The 12,083-nt window shown below is 46.7% G+C and overlaps 1 long non-coding RNA gene across 1 annotated transcript; it reads left to right on the top strand.

The window, feature by feature from the left end:
- The first annotated feature begins 11,016 nt into the window (after positions 1–11,016).
- On the top strand, positions 11,017–11,771 carry LOC129632015 (uncharacterized). Its single transcript, XR_008704263.1, has 2 exons — positions 11,017–11,099; positions 11,685–11,771. It is a non-coding gene; the product is annotated as an uncharacterized LOC129632015 (long non-coding RNA).
- Positions 11,772–12,083: the final 312 nt, after the last annotated feature.

Here is a 12,083-nt window from a genome sequence, read left to right as displayed (position 1 = left end):
GACACACTGGACCACTAGGGAAGTCCCTTCAATTCATTTTTTTAAGTTTGATTGTGGCCTGTATGCCTCACTAGAATATATACCACTTTAGTGGTCAGAAAAGTTCTTGACACATATTAGGTGTTCAATAAATATTTGTGGAATAAATTGTCTTATTTAACAAATATTTGCAGTTGTGTGAAACATGTATATGTCCTCAGACCTGGTCCCAGGCACCCAAAATATGAGACAGAACCATCTAAAAAGTAGGTTGACTTCCTCTCTTCTGAGTATCAGGTGTCCCCATACCCAACCATCATGGGAGAAGGAATTGGTGTTGGAAAATTCAACCAAACATAAATTAAAATCTGGGTTGGTTCTTTTCTAGCAATCAGAAATGCAGAAACACTCAACATTCACCAAAGTTTCTGATGGTGAGAGTTGGGGTTGCACTAGAAAGTGTTAGGAAAATTAAAATGCTAAAAATCAGAATCTCAAAAAATATTAGCTTATTGAAATTATCAAGGAGATCAAACCAGTCAATCCTAAAGGAAATCAATGCTGAATATTCATTGGAAGGGCAGATGCTGAAGCTGAAGCTCCAATACTTTGGTGACCTGATGCAAAGAGACAACTCAGTGGAAAAGAGCCTAATACTGGAAAAGACTGAGGGCAAGAGGAGAAGGGGACAATGGAGGATAAGATGATTGGATGGCATGACTGACTCAATGAACATGAATTTGAACATGAACCCTTGACAGACAGTGAAGGACAGGGAAGCCTAGCATGCTGCAGTCTGTGGGGTTGCAGAGTTGGACATGACTTAGCGACTGAACAACATTGAAACCTAACCACTGGCAGAGGCATCAGCACTTTAACGCCAAGGAGTGCCTTGAGAGATTTCTTTGTAAACCTTAGAGGCAGCTCCCAAGCTCTTTCCCTGTGCATCTGGTCAGTCAGCCCAGCCTTCTTATTTGAGATAAGTTGTCAAATGGGAGGACAAGTCATCTCCCCCTCCAAACCACCTCTAGGAAGGCTCCTGGCGTACCCTGCAGCATTTCCATAGAAAGCACTGGAGGAGGAGAGTGAATCTCTACATATCTGGCCTGCGGGTTCTGCACAATTTAATAGTTGACAAGGTTGTGGAAATAGGCAAGCATCATTGCCATCAAAATCTGAGATGGAATTACCAGCCGCCAAAGAGAGGAGCTGTCCGCGGTACTGAATGGCTTGGCAGTCAGGGGAAACTGCACCTCTCAGATTTCTCTTGAGCAGGTTCCACCAGGTGGGGTCCACCGAGGACAGTTTCCGTGGACACTGGGCAGATGGGGATTGAGTAGCCAAGTACAGTACTAAGGTTCACATACAGAGAAGGCAAGCTGAATTCCTAACAGATTTCAGAGAGGACATATTGAAAGTTAAATATATGACCAGACACTTCACAGAGATTCAACTATTTATTCTTTTTTTTTTTTTTATAATAGCACATTATTGTGGAACTCTAATAAGAATCCTCCTGGATTTTCACAAGGCCAGGAAAAGACAGGGGGCCTCTCATTTGCCCTTGACAGCTTCCAAGCCAGCTCACCTGTGCTGTGGATACACAGGTCCCACTCTCTCACCTGTCTCTTTTGGCATCATTTCCTCTAGACACTCTCTTTGCTGCCTTATCCTGCCCCAGATGATTCTCTGCAGAGCCCAGTGGGGCTTCTGGGCACAGAGACTTTCTGTGTCCTCTATTTTCTTAATTACAGGAAATTGCCTTCCCCCCAGCCTCCATGATCTTCCTTGAGTTGAAATGGGCAGAATTAAACAGTTGCTAAACAAGAAAGGGAGGGGATGCAAGATCAGGGAGAAATAAGTAGTCAACAGCAGCCTTGGTTCATACACCTCACTATAACTGACTCAAATTTGTTTCTTTTTACAGCTGAGTAACAATCCATTGTGTGTTTATATCACAACTTCTTTATCCATTCATATGTCAATGGACATCTAGGTTGCTTCCATGTTCTAGCTATTGCAAATACTGGTGCAATGAACATGGTGGTCCATGTGTATTTTGGAGTTGTGGTTTTCTCAGTACATATGCCCAGTAGTGGGATTGCTGGGAACTCTGCATTCAAATGGGAATATCTTTCCTTTTCTCCTTTGCCTTTAACTTCTCTTTTCTCAGCTATTTGTAGTGAAGTGAAAGTTATTCAATCATTTCTGACTCTTTGCAACCCCATGGGCTACACAGTCCATGGAGTTCTCCAGGCCAGAATACTGGACTGGGTAGCCTTTCCCTTCTCCAGGGGATTTTCCCAACCCAGAGATCAAATTCAGGTCTCCCACATTGCAGGTGGATTCTTTACTAGCTGAGCCACAAGGGAAGTCCTATTTGTAAGGCCTCCTCAGACAACCATTTTGCCTTTTTTCAATTCTTTTTCTTGGAGATGGTCTTGATCACTGCCTCCTGTACAATGTCACAAACCTCTTTCCATAGTTCTTCAGGGACTCTATCTATCAGATATGTTCCCTTGAATCTATTTGTCACTTCCATTGTATAATTGTAAGGGGTTTAATTTCATGCTGTTCATGGGGTTCTCAAAGGAAGAATACTGAAGTGGTTTGCCATTTCCTTCTCCAGTGGACCACATTCTGTCAGACCTCTCCACCATGACCCGTCCATCTTGGATGGTCCCACACGGCATGGTTAGTTTCATTGAGTTAGACAAGGCTGTGGTCCATGTGATCAGATTGGCTAGTTGTCTGTGATTGTGGTTTCCTTCTGTCTGCCCTCTGATACCCTCTCTCAGTGCCTACCATCTTACTTGGGTTTCTCTTTCCTTGGACGTGGGGTAGCTCCTCTCGGCTGCACTTCTGCGCTGTCTGTCGCAGCTGCTGCGCTTAAGTTGGCTTAAAGCTCAACATTCAGAAAACTAAGATCATGGCATCCGGTCCCATCACTTCATGGCAAATAGATGGGGAAACAGTGGAAACAGTGTCAGACTTTATTTTTCTGGGCTTTCAAATTACTGCAGATGGTGATTTCAGCCATGAAATTAAAAGAAAAAAAGAAAGTTATGACCAACCTAGACAGAATATTAAAAAGCAAAGACATTACTTTGTCAACAAAGGTCTGTCTAGTCAAGGCTATGGTTTTTCCAGTGGTCATGTATGAATGTGAGAGTTGGACTATAAAGAAAGCTGAGCGCTGAAGAATTGATGCTTTAGAACTGTGGTGTTGGAGAAGACTCTGGAGAGTCCCTTGGACTGCAAGGAGATCCAACCAGTCCATCCTAAAGGAGACTGTCTTCTGACCCTGCCACTGACAGCCTGTTGGACCCCTGTCAGGTTACTCAACCTTCCTATGCCTCAGTTGCCCCATTTTTAACATGAGATATTGTAATACTTAGTGTGATAAGGGCTGACCAAGAAAACACCAATAAAGTACATATTCTGGATGAGTCCTGAGTACTGGACCAGTGTCAGCTGTTCTTACTCATTACTTCACACACAAGTGGAGGTATAGCTTCAGCTGGCCTCAATCCATAAGAATTTCAGGGCGGTGCTCAAACCCAAACTAGAAGCCAAGCAAGCTTCCACCAAGCTGTTAGGGTTGAAGTGGTGTAGTCATCTGCCTGTAATAAAGCATATATCTATCTCTGTATCTATCTATTCATCATCCATCTATCTATATGTATATGAAGAAGAAGGCTGAGCACCTAAGAATTGATGCTTTTGAACTGTGGTGTTGGAGAAGACTCTTGAGAGTCCCTTGGACTGCAAGGAGATCCAACCAGTCCATTGTGAAGGAGATCAGCCCTGGGATTTCTTTGGAAGGAATGATGCTAAAGCTGAAACTCCAGTACTTTGGCCACCTCATGTGAAGAGTTGACTCATTGGAAAAGACTCTGATGCTGGGAGGGATTGGGGGCAGGAGGAGAAGGGGACGACAGAGGATGAGATGGCTGGATGGCATCACTGACTCGATAGACGTGAGTCTGAGTGAACTCTGGGAGTTGGTGATGGACAGGGAGGCCTGGCGTGCTGCGATTCATGGGGTCGCAAAGAGTCAGACACAACTGAGTGACTGATCTGATCTGATCTGATATGTCTATGAGCAAAAAAAGGTGGTAACATATACTAAAATATGATAAATCATATCAGATTTCAGTATACTAATCATGTTTTCCTCGTATTTTTGTTTTAGTGTGTGCAAAGCAGCACGTCCTAGGAATCATTAACCTACTGAGCTCCCAGGGCAGGATGCGGATCTTAGTCCACCGTTATTTTATTGTTTGGGGGCATGTCTCATGCTTCTGTGGCGTGTTTTGTTGCTAAGCAAGCCTGCTTGGTTTTGTGGTTAAGCAAACTTGCTTTCTTGAGTGATCATTAACTTAAGGGGCCTCTCATGCTTCTTTCTTTACTGACGATGTCCTAGAGGGTTTAACTATCTAATCTGTTTTGTCCCTTTACTCTGTCCCTGGCCATCTGCGTGGTCCCCAGAACCTTGGCCTCCCTGGGGACCAGCACTTTTCATGCAACTTCATCTCTCTCCATGGGGCCTGCTTCTTCTTCTTCTTCTTTTTTTTTTTAATACGTATTTATTCATTTGGATGTTCCAGGTCTTAGTTGCAGCACATGGGGATCTTCAATCTTTGTTTTGACCTGGGAGATCTTTAGCTGAGGCATGTGAAATGGAGTGTTTCCTGCCATATCAATAGACAAAGATGTCACAACCATCAGTTCTTCCGGCCCCCAAATGTGAATTTCTGAGCCTGGGCGACACCCAGAAAGAACAATCACAGTTCAGTCTGCTGCCACTCCCTGTGGTGAATGAGGAACTAAGGAAGGGAAAAATCAAATCACAGGATGCTGGCTCCAGGTAGCTGAGATGCATAGGAGAGGAATGATTTCAGTAAACCCAGACTCTTGTATCTTCCCAAACATAGAAAAGTGCTAAGTTTCTTGAGACACCTGATTTTCTTCTGTAAGCAATAATCTTTTGATGCTCAGGCTACTTGCCCCTTGTTGCAAACTTTCATATAACCTGGCTCCACCCCCTGCCCCTTTGGAGCAGTTCTCTCAGGTCATTTGAGATGCTGTCTCCCAGACTTGAAGTCCTAAAAATTCCCCCCAAATAAAATATAATGCTCAACTTTCAGGCTTTGACTACTTTTTTAAGTCAATAGGCATGTGGGATCTAGTTTCCTGACCAGGGATTAAACTTGGGGCCCCCTGCCTTGGGAGCTCGGAGTCTTAGCCACTCGATCACCAGGAACATCCCAGGCCTGCTTTTTGTCTTTAGCAAAATGGCAGGAATTTGGGTGTTGCCTGATGGAGAAAGCTTCTCTCCAGCCTCACAGCAGGTAAACAAAGACAGGTCACAACAGACCAGAATGAATGTGTCCTCCTCGAAGAGATGCAGTTTCGGTGCTTCTGAGTCGATGTGATGGAGTCAATCCCAGATAAAAAGGAGCATCTTGGGTGGCCTTAGAAAATTTCCTTTCCTGCACGCTCCAGGGAGGAGGCCCTAGTACTCTCCAGCTGCTGCACACCACCCTTGCCCTGGTTCTCAGCCCAGGGTCTCCTCACAGGCTGCTCACTTGGTCTGAATCACTGCTCGGCCCTTTTTGACGCTGGTTCAGTCTCATCCTTCAGGTCTCACTCAAATAGTCTCCCCAGACAGGTCTGACTTGATGCCAGCATCGAAGAGTATAATAATAGCCCTTAGCATCATCGTCTCTCAACACCCTGTCTGTTTCCTGCACGGCACTTGCCACGAGTTCTAACTGCATGTTTTTGTCTGCTTATTTTCTGTCCATTGTCCCCTACTCAACTATCATTGCCATGAGGGCAGGACTGCATCCTTTTGACTCTACTCCATCCCAGCACCACCCAGGGTCTCAGTGGCTGGCACAGAGTGTACGGATTTACCCTTTGTGCTCACACTTTCCTAAGGAATTTCCCACACTGTATTTTCCTCACAGCCCCTCTACCAGGTGACTCCCATTATTAGACCCATTTTTTTTTAATAGATGAGGAAGCTGAAACCCAGAGACATTCAGTAACTTCTTCAAGATCACATAGTAAGTAGTGGATCCAAGAGCCTTTCCAGGTAGAGCTGTCATGGGAGCTGGCCCTGGTGCATAGAAAGCCTTGCCACCTGTCATACTGCAGATGCTGAAAAGGAATCTTCTGGATGGATAGATGATTAGAATCTCTTGTTCCCATACAATCCAGTCTGAACCCACCCAACTCAGTTAATTCTTTCACCCGACACTCACAGTGTTGTGATGCACTGTGGGGACCTTACCCTCAGGGAAGTTCACTGCAGCAGTGACAAAAGAAGCCGCTGTATGAATAACCAGCCAGCTTTCCAGGGTTCTCCACCACCTGTCTGACTAGCTCATCAGGTGCCCTGGGGACACTTGAATCTCCTAGATGAGTCTGAGATGCCCACAGCACTCCTGGTCTTGGCTTCACCTCTTCATCCTTTATTTATAAATATAGACACCAAGGCCCAGGGAGACTAAGAAACCTGCCCAAAGGCACATAGCTAAAAAGGAGTAGAAAAAGGATTTGAATGCTTCCAACCTGATTCTTGAGAGTCCTTGGACAGCAAGGAGATCAAACCAGTCAAATCTAAAGGAAATCAACCCTGAATATTCATTGGAAGCACGAATGCTGAAGCTGAAGCACCAATACTTTGGCCACCTGATGCAAAGAGCCGACTCATTGGAAAAGATCCTGATGCTGGGAAAGATTGAGGGCGGGAGGAGAAGGGGATGACAGAGGATGAGACATTTGGATGGCATCACCAACTCAATGGACATGAGTTTGAGCAAACTCCAGGAGAGGGTAAAGGATGCAGAAGGCTGGCTCGCTGCACTCCATTGGGTCACAAAGAGTCAGACACGCCTAAGCGACTGAACAACAGCAACCTGACCCTGGAACTCCCATGACAACCTCGCAGTTAAAAAACAAGGAAACAAAAATGTAAAAGGTGCATAGATTATTCATTCAGCCTGAGCTTTCTGAAGTGCAGTTGAAGACAAAGTCAATGGCAGGCGGGCCATGGCTTGGATGTAGTGAGCGGAGGGGCTGAGCTAGGACCCTCAGGCCAGCACTGTAATCAACAAGCCTCCGTTTATGTGCACTTACAATGGGCAAGATCCTGCTTCTACTAGAGGAAAATGGTCAGGAACAAGGGGTGGGGGGAAAGTCCAATAGAATACTTCAGTAAGTGAGTGAAGTCGCTCAGTCGTGTCCGACTCTTTGCGACCCCATAGACTATAGCCTACCAGGCTCCTCAGTCCATGGGATTTTCCAGGCAAGAGTACTGGAGTGGGTTGCCATTTCCTTCTCCAATACTTCAGTAAGACTGAGACCTAAGCAGGCAAGATAAATGAGTTCAAGTTCAGCACCCTTTTCTGGAAATTCTTTCCAATGGACTTCAGCCCTGAAGCCATTTATAGGAAGTACCAGGTACAAAGCGACAGTTATTAATAGTTTCCAAACTTCAGGCTTTCACATTGCTGTCTTTAGGAGCTTTGTCACAACCACAGACCACCTACATTGTTAATTACATACATGAATTCACTTTAAAAAGCTTAAACAACATTATTTTTTAATTTAAGAAAAATACAGTTATTTGAAAACAGTCATTCAAAATAAACCCTCAGTGGGAAATGAGCCATATTAGGTGGTAACATTACAAATAAACGTAATGAAAACAAAACAGTGTTATTAAATACAAACCAGATATCATTACCTAGTCTCAAACAGAAGTCTGCTCTGTAAATGTGATGAAGAGAGAGAAATATTGTCACGGAAGTGCCAAAGATACCAAACTAAGCTTTTCTCCCCGCTACCATCAAGCGTAAAAGTAAAGCTGAAAGGGAATAATTTTCTCTCTAAATACATCAGTGTAATTTAATGTCATTTGACGCCACCAGGAGCCACTTAGGGCACCATCAGCAGCACATGTCACAAGCCTGGGAGACACTGGGGCTGGAGAGGAAGGTGCCTGAGCACAGACCTTTCTCTGCCACCCACTAGCTTTGTGACTTCAGATAGGTCACATTTTTCCCCCCTCTGGGCCTCAGTTTTCCCACCTGGAAAACGCAAGGTTAGACTAGAATTTAGTTTCTAGGTGATTTCTCTGGCCCTTCTGAGCCTCAGATTTTATAACTCAATCAGGGCAAGTGATATTACTTGTCACAAATTCCAGCACACGGAAATCGAGGCTGTGTCCTAGAAGAGCCATTCAAAAAGACCATCGTTTCCACACAGGGCTCATTTCTGGGCTGAAATCAAGTTTCACAACTTTCCAGAAAGGCTTTCTCCATTGGCAAAGGCCATTCAGACCCGTGAAGAAGAGCTGGGGGGGGCTGGGAGGACTCATCAAATAAAAGCCCATCGGATTCTAGAAAACCAGCCTTAGCAGACAGCTGGAGTGGCTCACTTTGTTTAGAATATTTTGTAAAGCAGTAGGATTATCTGCAATGATAAAATTCATACCTCCCAGCCTTCAAATAAAGATGTCCCCGGGAGGGTATTGATAGCATCATTGTTGTTGGAAAGAGAAAGCCAGAGCAGCCGGTGATCCCTTTGTATGTGGAATAAAAGGGCTGGAAAACAGATCTATTTTCGTATTAGTGAACCGCAGACCACAGAGCCCCCAGATCGACTCATTCTTGGGCCACAACAGCTCCCCTCCAGGAAGCTGGGATGTGCCTCCGGCAAACAAGCACAAGCCTGGACACCCTTGGGGTAAGGGCCTGATTTAGGGGCACAAAGAAGTGCAGGTCTCGTGTGCTCCTGCGGTCGCCCCATGTGCATTCTCCACACACCTGGGCCCGCTGCTCCCAGCCCTCCCACTCACGACTCACAAGCTGCGGCGGCAAAGGACCCCCCACCCCTCTTCTCTGCCCATCGGATTGTCTCTGGTCACCCCTGGGGACACAGTGAACACTTGGATATTGTCCTGCCCAAGGATGAGAATAGCTTGGGAGCCACAAATCCAACAGCTTCATTACCTGGAACCAACTGAACAATATCAAGCATTAATTATTTACATTTTCCCAGTTCTGCTTGAAATCTACAGGGTTCCTCCAGGAAGTGCGAGAGCCAGAATCTGAGCCCCAGCTGACTGTCTCCAGTCTGGGCTCTTAACCACCGTGCAAGACCCATGGAAGAACTGCCATGGGTGCCAAGAGCTCAGCTCTAAAATCCAGCAACATCAGGTTTGAGTCAGAGTTCTGCCATGTAGCCTCTCCCCAAGCCTCAGTTTTCTCATCTGTAAAATAGGGATAGTGACATTAAGTACTTTGCAGAGTGCAAAGAATAAATAAAGTAAAACCTGTTCTGCCCTTGGCACACCGCCAGGCACACAGGAAGTGTTCAATAAACCCTAGGAATTAAACTATGCATGACAACAGTGACTATTTTACCATCCTCTCTGCTGAGCCTGGCCCTTGCCTCTTCCTGCAAGTACCACGACGGAAGTCCCACAGCCTCCTCCAGCTTCACCTTGAGAGTTTTGGGGGAGATCAGTGCTGGGAATGATGGCAGATTCCCTCTGGTCAGTTTGTGGATGAGGCCAGAAAGGGGAAAGTCTTGCCCAACCTCACAGAGCGGATGGTCAGAACCAGGAATCTCAGGGGACTGACACCAGCCCAGGGCTGGGCTCACCACGCCCCATCCCCACCCTTCAGCAGTTTCTGCTGACCTCCTTTCCCACTGCACTCCAAGGCCCTGAGGGGCTCACATCCTTCTCCAAAGCTGGCTCCCTGGCAGGACTGGGCCAGGCCGGGGAAGGAGCAGCCTGGACCCATAACTCAGCCAAGTCACCTGGCAGCTGCTCCCAGCTCAGTAAGCCATTAAATCCTCCACATCTGCTCTCGCTCCAACAGTGGGCAGAGGGGCCTCTTCCCCGCTCTTTGAGAGGCTTGGCTGCTGCACATGCATTAACTCTTGAATTTCAGCCCTGTGCTGCCTCCCCAGGCAGCCCCTCCTCCTTGTGTCCTGTCCTCCCCCAACCCATTAGCCACCCCTCCCCCAAGTCCTGGTGGTGGTGGTGAAGTCGCTCAGTCGTGTCCAGCTCTTTGTGATCCCATGGATTGTAGCCTGCCTGGCTCCTCTGTCCATGGGATTCTCCAGGTAAGAACACTGGAGTGGGTTCCAATTCCTCCTCCAGCGAACATTCCCGACCCAGGGATCGAATCTGTGTCTTCTATATTGCAGGTGGATTCTTTACAGCTGAGCCACAGTGGAAGCCCCCCTTCACCTAGTCCTGCTGCTGCTGCTGCTGCTAAGTCGCATCAGTCATGTCCAACTCCGTGCAACCCCATAGACGGCAGCCCACCAGGCTCCCCCGTCTCTATCAGAGAGCTAGGCCAGGCATAAAAATCACTCAAGTAGGGAGAGAGAGAGGGTGGGAAGATTTGGGAGAATGGCATTGAAACATGTAAAATATCATGTATGAAACGAATTGCCAGTCCAGGTTCGATGCACGATACTGGATGCTTGGGGCTGGTGCACTGGGACGACCCAGAGGGATGGAATGGGGAGGGAGGAGGGAAGAGGGTTCAGGATGGGGAACACATGTATACCTGTGGCGGATTCATTTTGATATTTGGCAAATCTAATACAGTTATGTAAAGTTTAAAAATAAAATAAAAAAAAAAATCACTCAAGTAAAGTCTGATTATCTGCATGGGTAAGTAAGTAAGGTAGGTAGGGCTACCCCTGATGGGGGAAATGAATGCTCTCCCAACCTTTTCCCTTCCTTTAGAACAGCAGTCCCCAACCCTGGGGAGATCTTAAAAATTCCAATGGGCAGACCCCATCCCCCAAAAATCAGAAACCCTATTTCAGGACCAGGTTTAGCAAATCTTTCCCAGTTATCCTAACACCCGGCTGTGGCTGACAACCACAGGCTTCCCTCCAAACCAAGCTTTTCACCTGTGGACATTCTCAGGGAGCCTTTGTCAGCCACACCTGAAGCTGCAGAGACTCCTGGCTGCCAGCCTCTTCAATGACTCAGCAATCGTGTGCCCAGGCTCTGGAATCAGACAGCCTGGGCTCAAGTCCTTTTTTGATCACTGACTAGACAGACACGTGGCCTCTAGGTGAGGATTCAGCCCTTTCCTCAACTGTACCTTGGACTAGGATGGTGATACAGAGCAGGATCCTATTTCTATTACAGGAAATAGGCTTCATTCGGGTCCCCCCTGACCTTCCTTCCCTGATTTCCAAGGAGCAGGTTCAAACAGTTGCTAATTAGGGAAGGGAGGGGATGCAGAGACAAGAGGGGAACTGTCAAGAGAAACAGTAGTGCAGCCTTGAGGCCAGGTCCTGGTTCCGCATCAAGGCATATACACAGCAGTATCTTTGAGCTGTTTTGCAGATACTGAAACCCCCTACCAGGGGGGAGAAATTAACAGAGTGCTGCCCACAAGCAAGTAGACCCCAGACAGTTGGAATCAGAAGGTTGGTGATGCTGACTCCCACTTACCTCACCAAAAACCAACCAGAAGAATGTCCATAAGCCCTCTCTGAATCATTACCATAAAACTTCTCACTATCCCCTCCAGGTCAGGACACACAGTTTTGAGGGCATTAGCTGCTATGGGGTACCCTTTGCCTGACAAAGAAATAAAGCTACTCTTTTCTGCTTCACCCAAAACTGTCTCTGAGATGACATTTGATGTCAGGATACAGAAGCCAGATTCAGCTTCAATGGCACCGACATCACAGTGTTACTGAAGGAATGAAGGAGGTGATGATGTAAGCAGCCAGAGCATCACCAGTCACATAGCAGGGCTCCAGTGACCGTGGTCCTCCTGTCTCAGGGTGCCTCCACTGCACCGTGTCCACAGCTTTTCCCCCGCACATCACTGGAATCAAACAATATAATGACATCTGAAGGTGCTGACCATGCTTCTGCCTCTGCTTCCTGTCTCCATGGGCACATGACGTGTCTCTTGGTGATCTCCCTGGATACGTGAAAGAGACAAATGCCAAGGATGGCTCTGCGTGTTGCTGCAGAAAACAAGAGCTTCCATCTCTCAGTACTTGTTGGAGCAACACTTCAGTGATGCCACTTATCATGT

The sequence above is a fragment of the Bubalus kerabau genome, chromosome 17 (assembly GCF_029407905.1).
Source record: "Bubalus kerabau isolate K-KA32 ecotype Philippines breed swamp buffalo chromosome 17, PCC_UOA_SB_1v2, whole genome shotgun sequence".
NCBI classification, from domain to species: Eukaryota; Metazoa; Chordata; class Mammalia; order Artiodactyla; family Bovidae; genus Bubalus; species Bubalus kerabau.
This window is presented reverse-complemented; position numbering and strand designations above follow the sequence as displayed.